Below are 24,417 nucleotides of genomic sequence, written 5' to 3'. Positions count from 1 at the left end.
GCCAAGCCCACACTAGAACACAGGCTCTCTGAGAGCAGTGACCAGGACCATCACACAGAGACCGGCACATAGTAGGCTCACAATAAACCTTTGGGGTTCTTGCATGTTTGTTGTTTTCAGGTTCTGACTGACTAAATTCTGAAAGTTCAGGGACAGGAGCAGATCTGGTGAGGGAGGAGAGGGGCCCTTATTAAACCAGCATGTACCATAAGAATCTGATCAGCCATTTGGGGGGTGGGGCGGCCGGCTCAGATTCTGTTCGAATCGTTTTCAATTTCCCTCTTAACATACCACATGAAAAAGGACCACAAGTGCCCCAAATCCTTTTGTCCTTCTGGGTGACGCCACAAGGACACATGCAAAGCTCTGCATGCAACAAACAACCTCCCTGGTACTCTAGAATTTTTAGTTTTCATCCCAAATTCTCAGGGAGCTATTCCGTAGAGCTAGGGGCTGGTGCTTTCAAAGCAAGTTTGTACACGACATGATTGATGGGCCGACATATCCTATTGTCTGGAAATCCCTTTGTTTAATCGATGATGATAAATTGCCTAATGGACCACCCTGGCTGCGATGCTCCTGTGGCAAAAAGTGCCGTATACGGTGGTCCCTGGCCTCTTGCCCCGGCCCCCGGCCCCCGGCCCCCAACCTGTGCGCAGCCAGCAGCCAGCATGTGAACAGCTCAGCCGTGGACAAGCCTTTGCTGGGGACTGCTGAGGACACACCAAAGATCACCCTCAGTCCAGTTCTCAGGCTTCCTTCCTTCCTCATTTTTCTCCCAGCAGGAATAAAGGGCCCGAATTTAGGACGGGGGTCGGGGGGCAAAGGTGGGGAGAGAAAGGAGCTGAGACCTCAGGCCAAACTAAGCCAAGAGCATTGGCAATGCCCAGGCAAGGCTGAGGGGGACAGGCCACCTCTGCACTTCCGACAGGAGGCCCGGGGCCTCGCCAAGATCTCGGCGCCCCGGGCTGCACTGCCTCTGGCTTGTGCTGCCCGGTGGGTGTGAAGTCACCAGTAACTCAGGGAGACGCAAGCCCTCCTCCTCCCTCTCCAGCACTCTCCCGGCTTCATCAGCTCCGATCACCCCCCCCCCCCCCCCCCCCCCCCCCCCCCCCCCCCCCCCGCAGCATCCGCACAGGGTAGGGACTCAGCAAGCCTCTGCCGAAGCCCTGTGTAAGTGAACGCAACCGGCAAGCTCACGGCAGGGAGGGGCAGGGATGCAGCTTTGCGAAGTCCTGTAATTCCGGAGCGTGTTATTCTGGTTAATGATGCCCACTGGTGAGCACTCTGGCCTGAGGGGTGTTTCTCCCTGGCTAGCCTGGGGCTGGGCTGGAAACGGCCTGAGGTGAAGGGCAAGCCGGCTCCCAATGGACAAACGCCCCGTCAGGCCCGTGAACCCCAAAGTCTTGGAAAGGCCGCCTCACCTCAGGTGTGCATAAAGAGGGCTTGTGGGCAGGGTCGCCATCTACATCAGTTTGAGGTCAAAGACTGCTTGCAAAACCAACAAAAGCTGCCGACCGGGAAAAACGCAGGCATCCGGCACACACTACAAGCCCACCTGTGATTACAGGAGAGGTGGGGACCCTGGACAGGCTTTAATTAAGGCCCAGGGTCTACATTCTGATGCCTAAGGTCCCCTGACCCTGACCCCACGCCGACCTCGCTCCCGCCCCGAGAGCCTAGCACTGGCTTTGGCAGCTGCTGCCCGCCCTGATGGCAGAGGCGCCAAGGGCATCCTGCACCCCGCGCGGCTCCCCCGGGTGCTCGCTTAGCCCCTCCACAGGGCGCGGGAGCAGCCAACGCCTGGGGCGCCGAGGGCCAAGTGGCGCAGACCAGGGAGGCGCGGGCGGCCGGCAGCGCGCGGGGGCAGGGCAGGACGGCGAGGGCAGCGCTGCGCAACTCCGCCCCGCCCCGCCCCGGCTCAGGGGCGTCGGGGGCTGGCACCCCTGCCCGGAGCGCCAGAAAAGCCCCAGCCCGGCTTCGGCCGCGCGCCAGCTCCCACCCCGGCGCCTTTCCCTTCGACCCCCGGAGGTTCGTTGACCTCTGGAGGTCTGAATCCGTCCCCCGGCTCGGCCCGGCCAGCCCTCCCGGGAGAGCGATCGCTCGTCCTCGGGACCCCCTACAGCTGGGCATCTTGGCGTGGCCACAGCAGGTGCGGGGCTGGGGGTGGGGAGGGGTGGGGTGGGGGGCAGGATTGGGAGCGGGTGTGACTCAGGAGTCCGGGAGGAGGGGCTAAGAATTCAAGAAGCCTGTGCTGGAGCAGCTCGGCGCTCCGGCTCAGCAGAGAGCGCTGGGAGCCCGAGGGGAGCGCAGCGGTGAGTCAGGCTGCCCCGAGCCGAGCCCGAGAGGGGTGCAGCGCGGGCGCCGGCGGGCCGGGGCGGCGGGGCTCCCCGGGAGACTGTGCTTGGAGCCCGGTCGGGCGAGCTCTCCGGGCACCCCCGAGAGGAGTGTCCCGAGAGGGTGTAGGGGCGCGAGACCCTCGGCGGGCGGGCGGGTGGAAGGGCGCAGCGCTCCCTCTGGTCCTGGGGCACGGTCCGGGATGGCCAGAAGTGCGAGAGGCCACCTGGCTCCTGCAGAAGCCGCACGGTCATGCCTGGGAGTAGCTCGAGGACCAGAGGGGAACCGCGGGCAAGTGAGGGAGAGCGAATGCGCGTGGCGAGAGGGATGCGCGGGCTGCAAGCGCGCCGGGGTTGGCGAGTGGTGGCCCGCGCCGCGAAGGGCTCCGGGCGCCGGAGTGGCTAAAGTGCTTCACTGCCCGCAGGTATCAGGACGAGCGGGCCAGGGAGCGCTGGAGCTGGTGCAAGGAATAGGGCGAGGGTCTCAGGGCTCGCCCGCGCGTCCTAGAAGGCCTTGGGGGTCCCGCCTGGGGTCCTCCATGGGTTGACACTGGCAGCCTGCGCGCCAAGTGTCGGGGTTCAGCATCCGCGCCGCACATCCTCCGGAGGTCGCCAAGGCTCAGCCCTGCCCCTGGGTCACATGCCTCACCTCTAGCTGTCTGTTGCCAGGTGTGGGAGAAGCTGGCAACGGCAGGCTGGGGTGGGCAGCGCCGTGGGTTCAGGCAGCGAGGCTGGAGGGGCGGGAGAGAGAGGACTCAGGGGTCAGGGAGCTACAACTTTGAGCCAACATAAACAAGCAACTTAGCTCTGCTTGCTTATGCTCCTCTCCCCCCCCCCCCCGCCCCCCAGAAATCTCTGAGATTCTCATGGAAGGTGTTTTCTGCTTGAACTTTCTCTTCTCTCATGACTTGAGAGATTAAAAAAGCCTGCTTGCTAGGCTGGTTTTTCCAAGTCGTTCCAGGTTGGAAGTTGTAACAGTTTGAAGGATAATTTATGGGTGTTTTGTGCATTAACGTGTATTACAGCAAAGCCTTTTGGGTGCTGTGGGTATTAAGGAAAACTCGGTGCACGTTCCCAGCTGAAAACCAAAATAGTGCTCTCCCGGGTGTCTTTGCCCCCTCTGGCATCTGAGGCCAGTGGAAATCCTGGAGAAAAGGCACTTGATGAATTGTCCTGGCTCCATCCACTGGGCGCACCCACTGCCCTGCCAGGCCCCTCCCCCGCCCCAGGCATGGCCAGCTGCATTCTGCAAATTCAGAAATGGGGATGGAGGGCCCTCCAGGGGCTGCCCTCGGGGGTCTTGAGCCTCCTGAAGCTGACAGTGAAGTCCGCTGGCTGGCCTGAACTCTTGCTCCCTGGGCGGAGGCACGTGGAGAGGCTGCCTTTGGCCATCAGGCCTCTCCTGTTGAGGAAGTCGTAGCCAAGGTGGGCACCCCGGTGCCAACTCAGGATGGCAGTATTCCCAGGGGTCCAGGGAGCACCAGTGGCCCCCCGGGGTGAGAGTGGTCTGGGGGCTGAGGACCGGTGCATCTGGCATGGACTCTCAGGAGCAATGAGTGTCCCTCTTGTTGGGGAGGGGAAGGGGAGGGGCTAGTGCCACGTGCAGCCAAGCTCCTCCCTCATCCTCGTCCTAACATCTGTAGGCAGGTAAGAAAAGGGAGACCTGGAAAGAACAGCCAGTTAGGAGGCACCACAGATGGGAAGGCCGGGTCGTTAGGCCTGGAAACACACGTCTGGATAGAACCGGACAAGCACCTCGGAGGACTTGATAAGCAGCCGCAGGTACTGCTGCCTTCCCTGGGCAGCCGTCTTATTCCAGGCCCCCTAGCGAACTGGGCCTGCCGGGGGTGGTCACCCTAGTGGCTGTGGCTCTTTCCCTACACTTACTCCTTAGCAAGGAATGAGGCTCTCGCCTTCTGCTGCGCCTCCCACCCCAAGGACCAGTGGGAACCCGGGAGGAGGCTTCACCCTCCCATTCCCTTTCAGGGAGAAAGCTGTGCCTTGGCCAGGAAGGGGGCCCCAGCTGCCGACATCGGCAGGGAGGGTAGGGCATGGCAGGGCAGGGCTGGAGCCCGAGGGGAGTTTCTCATCATTGCTGAGATTCAAATGATGAGAAAATCACACAACGTTACTTTCCGGTGAGTGCTGGGTGCCACTGCTGCTCACTCGAGGGTGCTCAGCCGGAACACACCGCATCGGAGCTGCAGAGGGACCCACAGACAGAGTCGGTCACTGTTCTTCTGTACCAAGCATGGAGTGGGGCCAAGGCACAGACCCCCGAGGAGACATTTGTGCCAGACTCGAGACCAGAGGCCTGGCCGTTTACTTCTCCCAGTAAGAACTTGGAGGGACTTCAGGTCCGGAGCAGGCTTTGGAGACCTTTGCTGGCAGCACGTACTCGCTCTGCTCCCAAGAGGCTGTGGAAGGTTTGCAGAGGGCATGTACTACCATGCATCTCTGGATGTCTGTGAGCAAACAGGCCGTGTTCCCAGAAGGTGCCTCTTTCTTTGCCTGGCACCTTGGAGCTTGCAAACCATCCATCCTCGGCGCTGAGACTTTGCTGCAGAAGCCTGCTCCGTGGTGGACCAGTTTCACAGAACAGCATATGGTGGCATCAGGCAGATAAATGAGGACAAAGGACCGTTGTCCACCCCATTCCCAAGACCCCTCACTTGCTGACAGTGGGAAGACAGTTAAGACGCCGGCTGCAAACAGCAGCAAGACCAGGATGCCCTTGAGGTTGCTAAAGCAGCTGGAGAAACTGAGGCTGTGGGCCTGGCCTTTTCAGTTGGGTGTGCACAAGTGTGGAAGTGTTGCTATTTGAGCCAAGAATAGACTGTTAGCCACAGAGTTTAGTCAAGACCAGAAAAATGAAAACATACGATCGCAATGAGTTTCTTGTGGTTTGGGATGTTTGCCTCGCTCTTCTGCAGACTCCTTTGTAGCCTTCAGGAGTTTCTGTAGGCTGTTGGCTTCTGCCTATGGTAGCAGTAGGAATCGGATTAAGAAGCCGGGATGATCTCTCGATGTTTTTCTCCTGTTTTTCGGGAAAACGGCCAGCAGTGGTTTTCTCAGTTGTGGCAAAGGAAGGAAAGTAGCTTTGCGACCCTGAGCAAGTGAGTCAACAGCTCAGGCGTCACTTTCCCAAACTGGAAGACAAATGTAGTGGATGAGCGCTGTTTCTCAGCAGGCCTATTAGCACGTCTCGGGTAAGTGTGACCGATCTGCACAGTGCAGGAGGTTTAGTATTCCTGCCTCCCCTCCTAAATGTTGGGAGTCATGGTGACAGCCCCCAACAGCCCTCCTGCAGGGCTAGATGCTTGCATTGAAGGGCAAGGCTGCACCCGATCGAGGGCACCCTTGAAAGGAGTTCAGGCCCCACTGTTGGGGCCTCCCTGACTTAGTCGCTGAGTTGGGATTCGGAAGCGCAGTCCAGGGCTCATCTTCTGAGAGCCAGAGTAGCAGGCCTCAGCATTGCTGCTGGGTGTCATCCCTTGCCTTTGTGAGTAGAGTGGGACTGTACATGACCCGCAGGAGGGTGGGGGAAGGGCCAGGTGGTATCAGAACCTGCCATCTGCTGTGGAAACTTAGGCAGACCGGCTGCCTGGGGGGCTGCAGTGCCGGGAGGAAACCCTTCTCTGCCTTACCAAGTGGACCACATCTGACCCCAGCAGGTCCCTTGCCTGCAGCACCCGTCCCAGCACGGACAGCACCTGACATAACTCCAACCCGAGTGGACATCAAATTAATACAACTGTGCCCAAGCTGCGAGGCTAAATGAGAATCGATACTGTGGCATGTGATAGGAAAAAGCCGGCTGGCAGTGCTAGGCTGGGGGGACAGTGCTTGTGGCGCTGGGTCTGTTCGCAAGGCAAGCATTCTACCTTATCCTCACCTCTGTCCCAAGGTCTCACTGGGGGACAAAAAATAGAACCATTTGTTTATTTATAGTGCAAAGGATAAAATGAGTAATATCGTTGGAGGTATTATAGGAACACATACTGGCTACTCACTCACAAGTCATTACAAGCCAGGGAGAAACTGAATGTAGGGACAGGGCTGGCAGAGTTTGGATCCGATGCCTAATGAGGCCTTCCCTCCAAAGATTGCATGTGAGAGACTAAAGGAGATCCCCGGATGAAGTTGGTCTGATGATGAAATTTTGAGGTGGGACCGGCACCAGGGCTGTGCGCATTGCCCAAGAGGCTGGCCAACCTCTTCCACGTGCGGGAAGTCTTTTTATTAGCAGTAGTATTAGTCAGAGTCAGTCTGGATTTCCCTGAGAATTCACCACTGAGCTGAGCACAGTGGCGGCCCTGGCACTGCCCCGGGGTGGCTCCTGCAGGTGGGGAGCCCTGCACATGGAGGAATCTGGCTGGGACGGCAGGGCGAACGAGCAGCCTGAGTTCTGCATGGGAGCCAACTCCCAGGCTGGCTGTTCCCATCCCGACAGCCGCAGAGCCCTTCCTGTGCGGAACCGCGGGCAGGCGGGCTTGCCTCTTGGCTTCGGCTGCTCCGTCAGTGGTGAGGGTTGGTGGAGTGTGTCACCTTGCTCCGTGTGCTGTGCCTTACGGGGACCCAGGGAGGACTGATGCAGCTGAGAGACGCCTTGGCCAGGCTGGCGGGAGTGACAGGGTGTGGGAGGGGGTCCCCTGTCTGGAGTCCCTCATCACTGTGGGTGACAACGCTTATTACTCATAAGGTGACTTTGTGTTTCTCACCGGCTCAGCCTGGTGAAATGGCAGCCCATTTTCCAGGTCTAAGCAGGCCTGGTTCATAGGTCAGCACCTTATCTGGGTGACACCTTATTTGTGTGACACCTTATCTGTGGGACATGCCAGGAGGGGCGGCTGTCTTTGGATTGTGGATTGCAATTTCCAACGCAGAAATCCTGTTGGATGCCAAATGACTGACAGATGCCAGGCTAGAAAGGCAGAGGGCAGATAGCACCTGAGGATGGCGGGGACCCGGGAGGGCATCTCCTGTGCCTGCACCCTCATCTGTACTTCAAAGACAGCACTAGTAGCTCCTGTGACCATTGGGCACATTGAGTGGGGTGCCAGAAGTAGGCCACCAGCAAGGGCCAGGGACGAGGTAGGCACCCAACAAGCGAGTCTTCTTCCCTCATGTTCCTCCCTGGATGGGGGTAGGGGCGCCCTCCCTTCCTGCCTCTGTACTTCCGGGAGGACATCACCATCATGGCAGTCCTTCCTGTCTGTGCACCTAACGCTTTGCTACATTGGGAGAAGCAACCTTTTTGGTAGCGTTGAAGGCTTTTCTAGGAATTCCCTCACCTATATTTTGACCTTCCGTAATGAACATTCTCACTTTGATAGCATTTCAAACAAACCTTTCATTCTCGAACTCCTCTTTGCCTCATAATATCCGGGTAAAAGGAGACTCGAGGGCATTCTATAATTTTCTGTTGGAGGTAAACTTCGCTTCAGACTTTTAGCTCCGAAATAGTTGCAATGCTCCGGGAAGCTGGAGTTTCTCTTGAGAGAGGCCATTTTTACTGCAAGTGTTTTGAGAGTGTGTTGGTTCTTTAGCCCACATAACAACCCCCCTGTGTCTTCAGGATTGTAAATATCTTATACCAAGGCCTGGGAGGGGGCAGGCCAGCGAGTTGCTATAGCAGGCAGCAGGGTGTCTCAGCTCCCCCAGAGCCCAGACCTGGTGTGCCAGTGGGAGACAGAGGGGGCGGGGGGGGGCACCTACCCCAGAACTGGAACCTGTGGGGAGGGGGGCAGGCCCCGCCCACAGGAGAGGTTGGTCCATCGGAACTCATTTCTTTCTCTCCTTGAGCATTTTTTTGAATGTAGACTACCAGGGACCCTAGACCCTGGCAGGTAGCCAGATAGTCAGGGGTGGCCTTGGGAGTTCAAACTACACTGGCAGCAGAGGCTCCTACCATAGTACAAAGGCAAGGCGGCCTCAGGCTGGTGGGGACTAGTGAGAACCTGACATGTTGCCCACGGAAGGAAGTCAGGCCACCTGCCTCTTTGTGTGCATGGCCAAAAAACCCAGAGATCTCCCAGCCCTTCTAGATAAACCTAAACTTTGCATGTGTAACTTCTTCCCTTTCAAAACATCAGTGGCTGGCTCCGCGGCTCACTAGGATAATCTTCCGCCTTGCGAACCCGGGTTCTAGTCCTGGTCGGGGCACCGATCCTGTCCCGGTTGCCCCTCTTCCAGGCCAGCTCTCTGCTGTGGCCAGGGAGTGCAGTGGAGGATGGCCTAAGTCCTTGGGCCCTGCACCCCATGGGAGACCAGGATTAGCACCTGGCTCCTGCCATCGGATCAGCGCGGTGCGCCGGCCACAGCGCGCTACCGCGGCGGCCATTGGAGGGTGAACCAACGGCAAAAGGAAGACCTTTCTGTCTGTCTCTCTCTCACTGTCCACTCTGTCTGTAAAAAGGAAAAAAAAAAAAAAACATCAGAACACACCACAAGAAACCTGTCTTCAGGCCTTTTATCTCCTTATCTAAGTGAACACACTTGGGGCAGTTGAGAGCCCTATGGAAACCGGAACTAGCTCCAGAAGTACTAACGGGGTGGCTCCCAGAAGAGAGAGAGTTGATTGGCAAGGATAGGTTCTCTGGAGGCTTCCTGAAGGAGGTGTTCTGCAGGTGGGGAGAACTGAGAAGCCCGGACAGAGCTGGCTTTGGATCCAGGTTCTGCCTCTTGTTACCTCCATGGCCACCTTCCTAAAGCCCTGGGAGCCTCAGTTTCTCCATCTGCGAAGGGGACGCATACTGCAGACAGTGGAGGGCACAGTTGTGGAGGTTCGAGGAGGAAATGCTGTAAAGCCCTTCCCGCAGAGCGTGGGAGGCAGCAAGTGGCCAGGAGGCCTGAACACGGGGCCGAGAAGGCAGCTTGAACGTCCCCTCGTGCGACCTGGGGACAGTCACTTTGCACGGACTTGGGCCTCGCTTCTTTATCCACCCCTGGGAAAAGCACGGGAGGCTCAGGCTCACTTTCTCCTCTCCTGCCCTCCTCCTCCTCCTGCGCCAGGCCTGTGGCTGCTTGCCCAGTGGCCCTGTCAGAATCCCACCCTTTAAAAGCTTGGCCCAGGCCACTGCAGAGAGAAACACAGCCCCGTGCAGGGAGAAGGGCTCGGGGAGGCTGCAGAGACATGCACAGCAAATATTCAAGGAATTCTTAGGAATAAAAAAAAAATTCGTAAATCTGGATTTCTGCTGAGGCCATCCCAGGCACATGTTTTCTCAATTATCGCGCACATTGCAGCGAGTGAAGTCACCGGGTCCGCAGCTTGGCCGGGCTGACTCGCGCGCAGCCTCCTGACCCGGACTTTGCTCTCCCTCCCAACTGTGATCCTGCCAGCCCTGCCACAGCCCCCAACCCTAAACCAGGGGTGGTGCCGCGCATGCTCCCCGGAAAAGCGATCTGATTCCGTTTTCTGTGCTAACCAGGAACGGGGTGGATCGGCACTGCCCTGGAGGTGGAGGCCTTGTTCTTTTCCTGTAGCCTTGACTGTGAGGCGGCGACTGCGCACTGCGCGGACTCGAAAATAGTTACTTCTGCGCAAGCGTGCATCGGCGGCTTCAAGTGTTGCCACTCGGTGCCTGAGATCGGCGGTCAGGCTTTCTGGACGGTTTCCTGGACTGACTCTTTTCCAAGCAAACGGCTCTGTTCGGTATTTGTGATTTCTGCGATGTGTGATTGGTGATGTCCCCTCGCAGGAGGGATGGTGCAGTGGACACGATTACTTGCGTGCCTAGGAGGCAAGATACCACCCAGCATCTGTGAGGACCAAGCAAGGGGTGGCATACGTTGCATCACACGTAGCAGGGGAGACGTCATTGTGAAACTCTGTGTTGTGTAGATGAGTGCACACAGGTGTGCAACCTGGCTCATGATGGAAAGTGTTTTTGTTTTTTTTTTAAACTGGAGTCACAGAAAAGTTGGGGAGATACTAATGTGGATGACGGCATGACTCAGCAAAGGACATAGCTCTGAACCCAGACAAACTTGGGGCTCACGCTCAGCTCTGTCATCCCTACTTGTGTGCTCTTGGTTACTTTAGTTCTGTATGCTTCAGGGTGCCCATCTGTAAGGTGGAACTGATTTTTTTTTAAAGATTTATTTATGAATTACACAGAGAGGAGAGGCAGAAAAAGAGAGAGGTCTTCCATCCAATGGTTCACTCCCCAGCTGGCTGCAACGGCTGGAGCTGTGCCCATCTGAAGCCAGGAGCCAGGAGCCAGGCGCTTCTTCTGTGTCTCCCATGCGGGTGTAGGGGCCCAAGCACTTGAGCCATCTTCTGCTGCTTTCCCAGGCCACAGCAGAGTGCTGGATCGGAAGAGGAGGGGCTGGGACTAGAACCGGTGCCTATATGGGATGCTGGTGCTTCAGGCCAGGGCATCAACCCACTGCGCCACAGTGCTGGCCCCAGGTGGAACTGATTTCTCCCTCGTAGAGCTCCTGTGTAGGTTAAGTAACAGCAGCAGCGGTGTGCAAAGTGCTTGGCACTAGAGGCAAGGAGGGCCCCGAAAATCAGAGCCGTAGCCATCATCTGCCTCCCTGCTTCCTGTCGCCTCTCTTCCTCCTCTTCCCCCTGTCCTCTTCCTCTTTTCCTTCCTCTACTTCCTTCTACTTCTCCCCTCTTCCTGTTCCTCTCTCTGTCTTGCCTCCTTCCTTGTGACCATCAGTGGTGACTCCCCGAAATGTTTACCCTGAGGTTTGCTTTTTCTCCAGAGAACGCCGCACAGAAGCGACGATGAACATATTTTGTTTCTGGCCCCATCTTCTCCACCATCTTTCTCCCAGCCCACACTTGCAGAACTGTCTTTCTGTGATGCCCTACTCCTGACCATGACAGCGATGGTCCAAGAGCTGTGGCACATCCTCCTCCCTGCCACTGGAAACCATTGAGGGGCATCATGGCATTTTTCTTTTTTTGGCATAAACACTTTGGTCCTAGTGGGATGCAGTGGTTTGGGACTGAGCTTCTGTTCCCATAAGATCACATAATTCCCTTCACTATATTTTTACTGGGACAGCGGGGCTAAGATACCATTGACATGTGGATAGCGCCAACATTCTAGAAAGTTCCTGCCCAGAGCAGAAAACCTAGTCTTCTCTCATGAGCCAGGGGCCAGGCTGCCCCAGTGTGGGGGGTGTAAGTTTCTCTCTGAGCGCATACAGCTCCAGGGCCCTTAGTGTCATCATTCAAGCTGAATCCTTCAGCTACCCCCCAGCTCCGGTGTTAACCTCAGCCTTCATCCCAGCCGGCACTCTGTCATTGGCTTTAGCACTCCAATTCCCGGTGGGAGGCACAGGAAACTGTGACCCACACCAAGGCTGGCTTCAGGGCCACAAAGGTGACATATGGCAATTTTCTTGAGAGCCTGGTTAATGCAGGCCCTGAGGATGGCTCAGTAAAGACAAAGTGGCGGCCTCTTTGTTCACGGGCAAACTCTGCCTCCCCCTTCCCTAGTTATCCGGCTCCCCTGGGGCCCATGCCACCTCCCAGTTGGACTCCACTTTCCCCCACAGAGACTCAAAGAGGATTATTTGTGACATCTCCTTAGCGGCTGAATTCCTGTCCAGACTGAAGGTTGAGTGCCCCTTTCCAGACAGTTCAGGCTTCCTCGTGGGGGCAGCAGGGGAGAAGCGGGGCCTGGTGCTAGGGAGCCTGTGCATGGCTGTAGGGCACCCTCCTCTCCTCGCCACCACCCGCTCCACTGTTCCCTGTAAACCTGGTGTCACCAGGCCGGTTGAACATTTGAAATCACATTTACAGGACAGGCGATGCCTTGGTCACATCCTACCCAGCCCCCAGCCCCAAGCAGGTGGACAACACTGAGCCAAGCGCCAGGGAGCTGAGTGAACAGCGAGCGAGTCAGCAAAGGCATGTTTCAATTCATTGCTGCTGCACCTGTGTTTGGAGCGAAAGTCGATGCTGGCTTACATTTTCTGTGCCCCAAAGAAAGGAGGGACTCTTGGTTTCCACCCTGTCGAAATGTCCCAGGAATGACACACCACCAGGAATGTTTCCTAACACTGGAGAAGAAGTCCCTTTTTTTTCATCCGGGTTCAAGAGTGACGTGACAGAGCTTTCACAGGGAAAGTGTGACCGCTGCAAAACATTTTCATTTTCTTTTTTTTTTTTTAAAGAGGCCAGACACCAAAGCTGGACTCCAGATTGCTGCCCCTGTGTTAGCATCTCTGCATCTTGGAAGTGGAAGAAAATACTTTGGGGGTGGGGTTTGAAGTGCTGTTGTTTTTAAATTTTTCCAAAAAAAGAGCGGAATACATCAGAAATTGGAGAACTAAATAAAACAGCCAGTGTATTTCAAAGATTCTTTTCAACACATCACATCCTTATGATTGAGGAAAAAAAAAAGCAGTTTAAATTGCCACAGCACACAGATTATGCACCTTCTGGTCATTTTGACAGGCTCAGTGATCCTGCACCTGTTACAGAACTTTGAGTGGCATCCCTGATGCTAGGGGAAATTCCACAAACCTGTCTCTAGCTCTCTCTTGGATCGCAAACGCTGTGACATGGAAAAGAAAGCTAGCAATTCAGATATAGAAGATTTGTTTCAGTTCAAGAAAGCTTAGGTTTAGGAGACGGGGGATTTGTTCCTGGCTCAGACCCTTGCTCCCTGTGTAACTGAGGCACATCACAGAGCCCCTCTGCACCTGCTTTTTACTCTGTGCAGAGAAGAGTAGAGTTTTCCCTGTGTGCACGACAGAGCTTTGCTCTGAACACTGTTGATGGATGGGGAAACACCGTGGTTGTAGACAGACTAGGTCAGATGTGAAATCCTGGACAAGGAGTGAGATGCCAGGGCAGGTCTTCGTTGGGTGAGAGACCCTGACAGCTGCTTGCCTTGATGAGCAGCTGTATCCAGAGGCAGGAGCAGATGTGAAGTGCCTACATACGCCTGGAGAGAAAGGAGCTCCCCTGCTGTGTCTGGGACAGGGGCCCAAGCCAGGCCCTGAGCTCGCGGTTGGGGGCCAGGGGGCAGGGACCAAGGGCGCCGTGTGGACAGCCCGAGTGTGGAGTCAGGCTCTCCTGGCTGTCGGCCGCAGCAGTAGGAGGCGTGTGGCCGCAGCCCAGCGATGTGTGTCTCCTCAGCTATTGCATGGGACTAGCTGCACCTGCTTCTTAGTGTGCAGATTAAAGAAGGTGGCTTCTGCTAAGTCATCTGGGTGCGCAGTGCATTCCGGCAGCACAGCACCATCGTGGGTGCTGACACCAGGAGTGCCCGAGGAGCTCCCCGCTGCTCGGAGGCCTGGCCAGGGACTGTCGAGGGCAGATGGAACGACAGCGCTGGGTGCCTCGGGAGCCCCCAGACTCCTGCTCCCCCTTCCTCCTTCGGAGCCCAGTCCAGGGTTCTCTTTCATTTTCTAGATCACTCTCTTCCCCAGGCATCGAACACCATGTAGTCACGAAGTGGAGCACGCCCTGGTCCCTGCTCTTACAGTCTGCCATCCTGTCCTGTCCACTTGGGTATCTCAAGGGCCCCTCTCAAACTACTCTTCTCCTAGAGGCTTTTGCCTTCCTCATTTTAGAGACGGACATACTTATTCCCACAGAGTAATCTAGAAATCCTCCTTGAATCTGCTTTCCTCCTCACCTCTCGGATCCGATCACCAGCAGATCTCGTTGGCTTCACCCTGAAAATACGTGTTGAATCCAATCCTTTCGCATGGTGCACCACTGCCCCAGTAAGTGCGAACCATCGACTGGGAATGCGCCCAGCTGGGACCTCTCCGCCTTCACGCTTGCTCCCCCAGCAGCAGCCCAGGGCACCTTTGGGAACTCTGAACCCCGCCGTGGTGTTCCCCGGCTCTCAGATCTCGGGTGGCTTGCCACTGTATGTAGGGTACAAGCGATCCAGGCTCTGGTTTCTGTGGTTCTTCTGCAGACAGGTTCGGCTTTCACAAGGTGGGGCTTGCTAAACACCTGACGTTGTGCAGGACGGTGCCCTGCTGAGAGGAATGATCTGGCTCCATGGGCCAACCATCCAGAGACGAGGAAAATCCACCTCCAGCACCCTGTGTGGTTCCGCCCATTTCCTGTCACGTGGCTGGCATGTGGACCCTCTTCCGGCATCTTCCATACTCTACCTGTGTTACCGTCCCCAGGCCTTGCATTGCCATAGCCTCTGCTTGGGACAGACGCCCCCTGTCAGTCACCCTCATCTAAAGGATCTCTCCCACTGCCAGCAGACCCTGCCACTCCGCCCCCTCATCCTGCTTTATTTACTTCATAACACTTTTACGACTTGTTTTCTGCCATAAGCGTGGGAGAATGAGGTCATGAACTTCAGTTTATCAGGTAGTGTGTCACAAAATAGGAGCCCAGTAAGTATGTGCTGATGGAGTGATGCAACCGCAGTGGATAAGAATGGCGTGGCTTAGGAAAAAGAGAAGCTCAACTGCCCCCCGCATTTGGGGGAAGGCTTCCTGGAGGAGGCATGGCGTGGGCCACACCACAAGTTTCTGGTGTCTCTGCCCCTCCAGATGAGCTGACCCCAAAATACAGCGGGGCTCCAGGAATTTTGCTTCCACCGAAGCACAAGTCTACGTGGTGGAGCCTCCTGTGGGTGAGAGGCAGCTGTGGACTGGAGAATGGGGAAGTGAGCTTGGGGCTCAGGGCACCCAAGGTTTGCCCGGAGAGAGAGGAGTCGGGAAAGAGAGAGAGTGGCAGGGAAGCAGGACAGGAGGGAGAAATCTACACTCAGGTCAGCCCGGGGCCTGGGCTAGAGGGGGGGGGTGAGTCCTAGGAAGGTAGAGCAGGTGCTTCTTGGGGGCATTCCTGGGGGAGAGGGTGCCTCTGCCGTCGGTTTGCCAGGAGCTGAGTGCAGGGGCTATGAGCTGGACGTGGGTGCTGGAAAGGCAGGTGAGGAGCAAGACCCAGGCTTTCATGCAGCAGGCAGGGGCTGTGTCCTGTGCTACAGAGACTGCCCGGGGTGGGGATGGTTAGTACTGCACAAGATAATGCGGGAAGACATGGTTTCTAGAGAGGGTTGGCCCCAAATACTTGCTCTCCTCCCAGGCGTTGGTCCTAGGCTTCTGTTTGCCAAAGGCATGCCAACAGCACTGCAGTGACTGGATTTAGCACATGCCGTAATGATGTCAACGTCCAGTTCTCGGGGGGGAGGGGCGGGTCAGGATCACATTTCCAGGATTCCAGGGCACACAGATTCTGGGGTTTGCAGGTCAGGGAGCCCGCCATGGAGAGGGATGCTTGGTGGCAGGTGCACAGCTCTGGCCATGCCCACAGCTCCATGTGGTTCTCGGGACCACCTTGGATCACCCAGTCTTCACTCAGGCTCATTCTGCTACCCAGATACTTCTGTGGAGATAACTACAGGAGATTAGCCACCAACACCTCGTTCTAGTATTGTGCTAATGGGGGTCTGAAGTAGCACACCTCAGATGGAGACAGCCTACTCCAGCTACCAAGCATTGTATTAGGAACATTTACAGGCCTAACCAGTGATCCAGTGGTGATGAAATTCACATGTGTTGAATTTCCCTGATGTCTAATGAATACCTGACTCGGACTATAGAAGTATGGATTTCCCAATGACATAGTCTCATGGCCCATATGCCGCGTGCCTTGCAAGACTAGGGTGGGGAGGCTGGCTGCGGCGAGCCGCCCAGAGCTGACTGTCCCTTCCTGGCTCCCTCTCTCTCTGTCCCTCGCTTCCATCACTGCTTCATGCACCAGGCATCCCTGTTCTTCCAGGACTGTGGGTTGGGAAACAGAGTCAGAGGGAGTTTCCACCGTGTACTGAACGTTGCGGAGTTAGGGCCACAGCCGGTGTGCTGCTTGCTGCATTGTCTGGGAGTGCTTTGTCACCTTCCAACTGAGAGTCTCTGATGGCTGCTAAAAGCATTTGCCATTCAGATCAGCATGGGTCTGGGTCTTTCTAGGCCAGGCCGTGTGTTTCCCAGTATGACGAAGGTTCCGAGATCACATGGTGATGGAGAAATCTGACAGCTCACACTGGGGCATACCAAGAAGGGGACTGCTGGCTGCAGTGGGCCCAGGGGCGAGCCTGCAGCTGCGGTCATGTATGAGAAGCCAGAGGGGCACGCCAAGGACTCAGCACAGTACCCGACCCATGAAAGCTGTTGGGCGGATGACAGGTGTCTTTGTTATTTGATTCAGTTCTTGGAAAGTAAAGTTTCAGACATCAATCCATGACTCATGGAAGCACTTTGGAGCTTGAGGTCTTTGTAAAGTGAGCGAGGAGGAGAGGGAATCCCTTTACCAGGAATGGGGAAGGTGGGTGCTGTGGTCTCACCGGGTGACGTACTGCTCAGTTGTGGGGTGAGCCTCGGTTATGCTGCCTGTAAAATGGAGGCGATAATGTTGCCGTGATGGCCAAATGGGAAAACAATGCTGATAGAGTAGCCAGGAAGCCTCAAAAAAATGTCTTAGCTTTCCTTGCTGCCGTCCTCACAGCTGGTCTTCCTTAGGCAAGCTCCCCTGTCATCTCTGTGCTCCGCTCAAGCCAGGCGCATTCTAGAACTTAGACTGGGACAGTGTGGCCCTCACCAAGGGTCTCTTCCTTTCACAGGCTGTGTATGGCACTGGAAGTTACTGGCACGGGCTTCCACAGGGCCCACTCTTCATTGCTCCCACGTGGCTTTGTCATTGTAGAAGCAGAGTTGTGCATACGCAGGGAGCAGCCCCTTCCTTCCCTACCTCAGCCTGAGTGGGACTCTCCTGCCCCCATCCCCCATTATGGCCACAGAGAGGATTCAGTTCAGCAACCAACAAAGGGCAGGGGCCCAGCACTTAGCTCTTGCCACTGGCCCTGCCAGAAAGTGCTAGACCAGGACAGGAATTCCAGACCCAGGGGCCTCCAGTTCCCTTGGACTCAGGGAGAAATAAATTGCAGAGTTGTCTCATTTCTGATCAAAGCTCTCGGGTGTAGACAACATTGCAAGGATATTTCTGTCTGTGTTCCGAGGTGAAAATATAAAAATGGAGGACATTTTTGGTCCCACTAAAATTGATGATTAGGAGCAATTCTTACTGAAGGGTGATGGGTATCCCCGAGGTAATGATTGAGCAAGAATTGCAATGTCCTCCCCATGTGCACACGCAGTTCTGGACATGTACAGCTCACACCTGCCTGCGAGAGTCTGAGGGATTTGCCGTCTGATTGGCGTGTCTTGCTTTAAGCCTGAGTGTTGCAGGAAAAGAATCCCTGGGCTGAATCTAAAACCGCAGGGCTGTCTGTGAAACAGATCGCCCATGACCCTGTGGCCTTGGACATGAAAAGGAAATGAAAACATTTCATTAGAAGCCGCCTTGTTCCCTGTCCCAGGCTTTGGCATCTGCCCGTGCCTGTGCTGCACACGCACACACGCATAGCATGAGAAAGTGGAGACGTCGCTGAGACCACGGCAAACCTTAAAGAACCTCAACAGCTTTCTGAGCTCGAGATCCATTTACAAACTGGCGGGGGTGACGCGCTACTGTAGTTGTCTTCATCTGCGACTGTCTCGGGGCTCGCTGTCTATGGGTGAAGCTGACATCTTTTCGTTTGAGTGTTGCCATGGCCCTCGCCCATGTTCACACTGAGCTGTGGTCCTCTTGCTTTCTGTCTGTTGAACTCCTTATTTAGCGGAGCATTAAGCCTTGGACTATCATGTCAGTTAAACATACATTATCTCAAAAATGTTTTAAAATTAAAAAAAAAAATCCGTAGAGTTCTTGAGTTGAAGGAATCATGAGAAAGTGCCCAGGCCTTTATTTAATTCATGGACAAAGAAAGGAAGCAAAGAAAACCAAAATGCCAGCGGGTGGAGGGCCCAACCTAGAATTACGGAGTGACTCGCAGAGCCCACACAAGTCTCAGGCCGCTTCTTCCCTTCGTTCTTTCATCAACGATTTCTGAAGCACGTGTTTCGTGCCAGAAGCTGTGCCAGGCACCTGTGACACGGTGGGGGACAGAAACTGCATACAGTTCCCTCCGTCCTGACACTTAGAAACTCTTCAGGGTGACAGTCAATGATCCAAGGGTCAGACCCCCATGCTGTCGAAGCTGTGTCCTAGGGACAGGGCAGGCTTCCCCGAGGTGGACAGGATTCACTGCCGTCTGAGGCAGGCAGCAGGAGGGGTGGGGGGTGTCCCAGAGCAACAGGGCAGGCCTCCTCGCCCATCCGGGAACATGCTGCTCTGCACCGTGCTGTGCACGGGGGCTGCCACCTGCTCCGCCAGGGGCCGCCCTTCCCAACTGCGCACCCAGTGAGGTCACGCTGGCCACCGTGGGAGAATGTGCCCCACAACCAGGAGCAGGTGCTACGAGTGAGGGCTTTCCCCACCCCCACCCTGGAGGGGTGCTTCTGAAAGTTGGTGGAAAATGGAATCAAAAGGTAAGTTTATTTCGGTGCAAAAGGGCTTTTGAAATTCACACATGGTTTTTATGTAATAAGTGTTTTCCGTGAACCTTTGGAAGATCCACCAGTGTAGAGATTTCAAAGCGTTTTTGCACCCAGATAAACTGATCTTTTCATTCCAGTTTCCACAAACCTTGGCAGCCCTCTCCACTATTTCACCCACTTCCGGGCTGGGGGCAGCACGAGCACTGCCCCTCATACCGAATGCCTGATCTCCTCTCTGCAGAAAGCGCCCAGAAGTCTGTTCCCAGCGAAGTGAACAGTGCCTTGGGCCCTGGGGCTGTTTATGGCAGACCCTGGGCCATCTGGCTCCTCCTGGGGGCAGGACATCCCAGCAAGCTCATACGCAGTCTAAGAGCGAGCCTGTTCTCATGGTCGTCGTCACCCCCTTGCCATCCGACGATATTTACCAGCCACCCCCGCCTGCCCAGCACCATCGGAGACGCTTGGCCAGGCAAATCCCAAGCCAGGCTTTGACCCCTCAGGAATTCAGGGCCTGGCTGAGGCTCTAGGCTGGCATTGTTCTTCCTTAATATAACTCGGGCTGCTCGGGGCACGAGAACAGGGCTGAGAGCCCAGTTGAGGGCACGAGGTTAGGAGATGGCACCGCTACTGTTTGTGTCACGGTTTGTTTCTAGGCACAGGAAACACCGGGTGAGCTGGGATTAGCGTCCACAGCACTATGATATGGTCGAGTTTGCAAAGCCACTGATTCTCCCACCCTGTATCCCAATCACCCTCCCGTCACCCCATTTTAATGAAGAAATTTGCCAAAAGAAAAATAATGAGTTTGAGTTCTTACCATGACTATCAGAAAGCAAGGAGGGGTGGCTGTCCCAGAGTTGGGGTTTTGCAGTGCACACGTGTATGTGTGCATGTACACGTGTGTGGTGCGTGTATGCCTGTGTGAGTGTGTGAGTATTTCTGCCACTCCTACAGAACTCTGAGGGCAGCAGTGCATGTGTGGGAGGGGCAGGGCCTGGATGAGGGCAGGGCTGCAGATGGAGAGTGGGGAAGGAGAAGGCCAGTGCTCTGTTCTGATTGGGGGAAGCAAATCAGCATCCAATGGGATGCAATCCCTGCCTCGCCCCTCTCCCAGCTCCCGGGAGGGATGAGTGGCTCTCACCCTGGGCCCACGGTGGAGAAAACACCACGTTGGCCGGCGCCACGGCTCACTTAGCTAATCCTCCGCTTGCGGCACCAGCACACCGGGTTCTAGTCCCAGTTGGGGTGCCGGATTCTGTCCCGGGTGCTCTTCTTCCAGTCCAGCTCTCTGCTGTGGCCCGGGAAGGCAGTGGATGATGGCCCAAGTGCTTAGGCCCTGCACCTGCATGGGAGACCAAGAAGAAGCACCTGGCTCCTGGCTTCAGATTGGCACAGTGCGCCGGCTGACAGCGGCCATTTCGGGGGTGAACCAATGGAAAGGGAAGACCTTTCTCTCTCACTGTCTAACTCTGCCTGTCAAAAAAAAAAAAAGAAGACGATGACACCACGTGCATGTGGAAGCCCAGCCAGTGCGGTCTTGACCTTGAATGCAAAAGCCAGAAAAGATGCACAAGTCTTTAAGCCAGAGTCTCAGTGAGGGCCGGGCAGGGCTCTGCTAGGGATGACGTGGGGTCTTGTGAGGCCATTATCTGCCTGCAGCCACCATCAGTACCACCACATGGGTGGGCAGCGAGTCCTCAGGAGGCCTCCACCAAAAACCCTAAACTGCACTGCATGGCCATCTTTTCTCGCCTCGTCTTGTGTTCACATCTCAGATTGGCAAGCTGTGCGCTTGTGGTGGGGAATGAGTGGGGTGAGTGAAAGACTCCCCCCAGGGGGTATTGTTGGGAGAGCAGGGACCAACAGGTAGACTGCCAGGGAGGTGGGGCTGGTGATGCTGGGGGACAGGTTGTTGTTGGGAGGTGCCGTGTGTGCAGAGTGCAAAGACCACCAAGGAGAGAGGAGGCTGGACGTCACAGAGCTGCAGGGGAGGAGGCTGGCCCGGAATGATAGACAGACAGACAGACAGACAGAAGGGACAAGCACATGGCCCTCAGCTCCCCTGCCCTGGAGCTTAGTCCCCTTCCTGGGGCTCTCCTTTGTACTGGTGACCCCTTGGCAGCTCTCATGCTGCTGCCTTCCCGACACCACCTTGGGCACAAGGGCATCTACCAACCCTGGGGCAAAGGACAGGAGCTTGAGGGTCCTGGCCCAGACCCTGGGAGTCGATGAGAAGGAATGGAGGGAAGGGCTTGTCCAGTCACCGGCAGGCACTGTGGGCAGAGACGCCATGGCAGTTTGTGCAGATGGCACCCTGTGTAGGGCATCTAGCCCCGGATGAGGGGAGCTGTGCTTGCTGAACCACGTCCCTGGCCTGGAGCCACATCTGCCCAAAGCAGGGACAGCGTGCAATTCACACAGGGACTTTGACCAGCCCAGCTGAGGGCCAACCCTGCCAGCCCCGGCAGGCAGGTGTGCAAGGGAGGCCCTGAAGGAATGGGAAGCTCAGGGAAGAGGAAATGCAGGATGGGGGTCTCAGGGAGGGGCAGCCCCTGGGGCAGGAAGAGGCCAAGGCCAGTGTTACCCACTCACATCACCTGGAGCCAGCACAGGACCCTGGGTTTCCTCTATCGAGGCGCTGGGGCCTGAACACAAAGGGCCACTTTCCTGATCAACACCAATTAACTTGCTTATGTTATTAGTCTCATGGTCTAAATATTGTTCAGTGCAACGCCTTATAGCTGCTAATTATCCAAGCAGGACAGTAAACCTGGGACTGCTGCCAGTGGCACGGCTGCGTTTCTAACCACACAGTGAGCACCGAGCGTGGAGAATTACTGGGCTGGGCGCACTCACCTGCCTGGGGTCTCCTTCTCAGCGGCAGGTGCAGAGCCCCTGATAAAGCAAATTATTCTCTATAGTCAGATCCCAGCCTATGTGGGTGACAAACACAGTGGCCTTGTGCCTTGACTGAGTCGTGTTTTCCATGTGTGGGAGGCATTCCAGACTTGAGAATTCTGCATCCAGATTTCATAGTTGTTTTTTTTTTTTTCCTAATTGAGACAACACAACTAATGCTAAAGAACAATAACTAGCCTGGCTTCTCCGCTGCAAAGGCTCTGGGCCAAAGGCTGACCTCTGTAGGATCTGAAGAGACTCCAACAGCAATGGCTTCTCTTGTCAAGCAGGACTGTGGGCTCCGAGAGACTGACTTCCTGTTGGCTCTGGAGCGTGGATCCTAAGCCTATGTGCCTGCCGGATGGAGCTGCTCTCCCAGCTCACTAGAATCAGATGCACAGGGCCCAGAGCTGCCCTGCAAACAGATGGTGGCTCCATGCAAGTGCCATGGTATCGGAAAATCACAAGAGCCACGCCCCCATCTCCTTGCCAAATGGGCCCTGGAAAAGGACTTCCCATTCACACACTCTGAGGGGCCAGGTCCAAGTCAAACAAAGTAGTTGCAGATAGTAAAAGTAGTTCAGTCGTTCTCCTTTATCCACAGTGAATATGGACCAAAAATATCAACCGGAAAACTCCAGAAGTAAAAAATACCCTTTAAACATAGGGTACCATTCTGCCTGGCATGATGGCATCTCATGCCATCCCACTCAGTATTGCCCAGGACGTGAATTTTCTCTTTTGCAGGTATCCATGCTGTGTGTGTTACCCACCCCTTAGTCACTTCATAGCCATCTGCTGATCAGATCAGCTGCCAAGGTATTCAGGGCTTGTGTTCGAGTGATAGCCTAATGCTCCAGCACAAGGCCTGTGCCACTCACCTCACTTCATCCCAACACGTACGCATTGTGCCAGGCGAGTGGGGTGGTATATGACATTTTGAGAGAAAGACCACATTCACGTAATTTTTAAAAACTCTTTTTAAAATTTATTTCCATTTTGTTTGAAAGGCAGGGAGACAGAGAAAGATCTTCCATCCGCTGGTTCAGTCTCCCAAATGCCTACGACAGCCAGCACTTGGTCAGGCCAAAGTCAGGAGCCAGAAACTCCATCAGTCAGATCTCCCACATGGGTGTCAGTGATCTAAGGATGCAGGAAGCTGGATCAGAAGTAGGGCCGGCACTGTGGCATAGCAGGTAAAGCCACCGCCTGAAGTGCCAGCATTCCATATAGGCGCCGGTTCTAGGCCTGGCTGCTCCACTTCCGACCCAGCTCTCTGCTATGGTCTGGGAAAGCAGTACAAGATAGCCCCTGCACTGGGCCCCTGCACTGGCTTGGGAGACCCAGAAGAAGCTCCTGGCTCCTGGCTTTGGATCGGTGCAGCTCAGGCAACCATCTGGGGAGTGAACCAGCGGATGGAAGACCTCTCTCTCTGCCTCTCCTCTCTGTGTAACTCAGACTTTCAAAATAAATAAATCTTGGCTGGCGCCGCGGCTCACTAGGCTAATCCTACACCTTGCGGCGCTGGCACACCGGGTTCTAGTCCTGGTCGGGGCACCGATCCTGTCCCGGTTGCCCCTCTTCCAGGCCAGCTCTCTGCTGTGGCCAGGGAGTGCAGTGGAGGATGGCCCAAGTGCTTGGGCCCTGCACCCCATGGGAGACCAGGATAAGTACCTGGCTCCTGCCATCGGATCAGTGCGGTGCGCCATTGGAGGGTGAACCAACGGCAAAAGGAAGACCTTTCTCTCTGTCTCCCTCTACTGTCCACTCTGCCTGTCAAAAAAAAAAAAAAAAAAAAAAAAGAAGTAGAGTAGCCGGGCTCAAACCAGGCACTCATATTTGGGGTATGGGCATGCTAGGTAGTGACTTAATGGTGTATGAAATGCCTGTGCCCTATCATTTTTATTATAGAAAATGGCTATAAAAATCTATTTGTATTACCAGTTATTGTGGTTAATCCCTTACTGTCCCTAATTTATAAGTTAAACTTTACCATAGGCTTGTATATGTAGGAAAAAACAGGGTTTGATGCATGCCCAGGCTTCCACTAGGGATCTTGGAATAAATCCAGAGGACAAGGGGAGACCACTGTATAAAAATATGAATACAATAGAACATTCTGGAAAGATATGTCCCGAATGCTAGTGTTAGTCATCCTTGATTAAGTGGGATGGGCAGAAAGAACAAGTTGGCATATCTGGAGTGGTGCATACTTGTTTGAGGGAATTACACTCAAATCCAGATTGGTATTCAATTTCCCACAAATAAATCCTGAGGTTATGTGGAAATATAGAATATTCCTCAAGGAAATTGTATTGTAAGTGGTCAATAGGTAAAAAATGATTCCAACTACTCTAAACTTAAAAAAAATCCAATCTAAATTATATTGAATTTGAAATTCTCTAGATCAAAATTATGTAATCTGAATAAAAAACTGAGTGAGTTTTTGGCTTGGTTGACATTTGACATCGACATAAGTGACTATCTATGGAACTTCAGTTAACTTCTCTGTGCAAAACTAAATAACTCATAGGGCTATTATGAACATTAAGTGAGGTAGTCCATTCACCATACTATCTGACACATACAAGATATTCTATAAATTTTAACTGTCATCCATTCACTCACACATGGACACTTCAAAAGTTAGTGAAAATGGAATTAAAAGATTATTTTGGTACAAAAATTTGAAACCCAGGCATCCTTTTTCTATAGTATGCATTTTCCATGAACTTTCTGAAGACCCCGTTATATGTCCATGTGTGTGTGTGTTTCACTTTTAGTTCTTTTAAAGATG

The 24,417-nt window shown here is 54.8% G+C and overlaps 1 protein-coding gene across 2 annotated transcripts in view; it reads left to right on the top strand.

Annotated features, from left to right (window-relative positions):
- Positions 1-2,085: 2,085 nt before the first annotated feature.
- The window catches only part of NGF (nerve growth factor), a 55,171-nt gene continuing 32,839 nt past the window's right edge, over positions 2,086-24,417 (top strand). The window contains exon 1 of one of the 2 annotated variants that reach the window (XM_062193502.1): positions 2,086-2,152. The gene's annotated coding sequence lies outside the window, so the exon portion shown is untranslated. Of the gene's footprint in view, positions 2,153-2,262; positions 2,316-24,417 lie in introns of those variants that run through there. The other variant, XM_062193503.1, reaches the window with a different exon arrangement.

Source organism: Lepus europaeus, chromosome 5 (assembly GCF_033115175.1).
Source record: "Lepus europaeus isolate LE1 chromosome 5, mLepTim1.pri, whole genome shotgun sequence".
Classification (NCBI taxonomy): domain Eukaryota; kingdom Metazoa; phylum Chordata; class Mammalia; order Lagomorpha; family Leporidae; genus Lepus; species Lepus europaeus.
The sequence above is the reverse complement of the archived record's forward strand: the minus strand, read 5'-3'. Positions and strand labels throughout refer to the sequence as shown.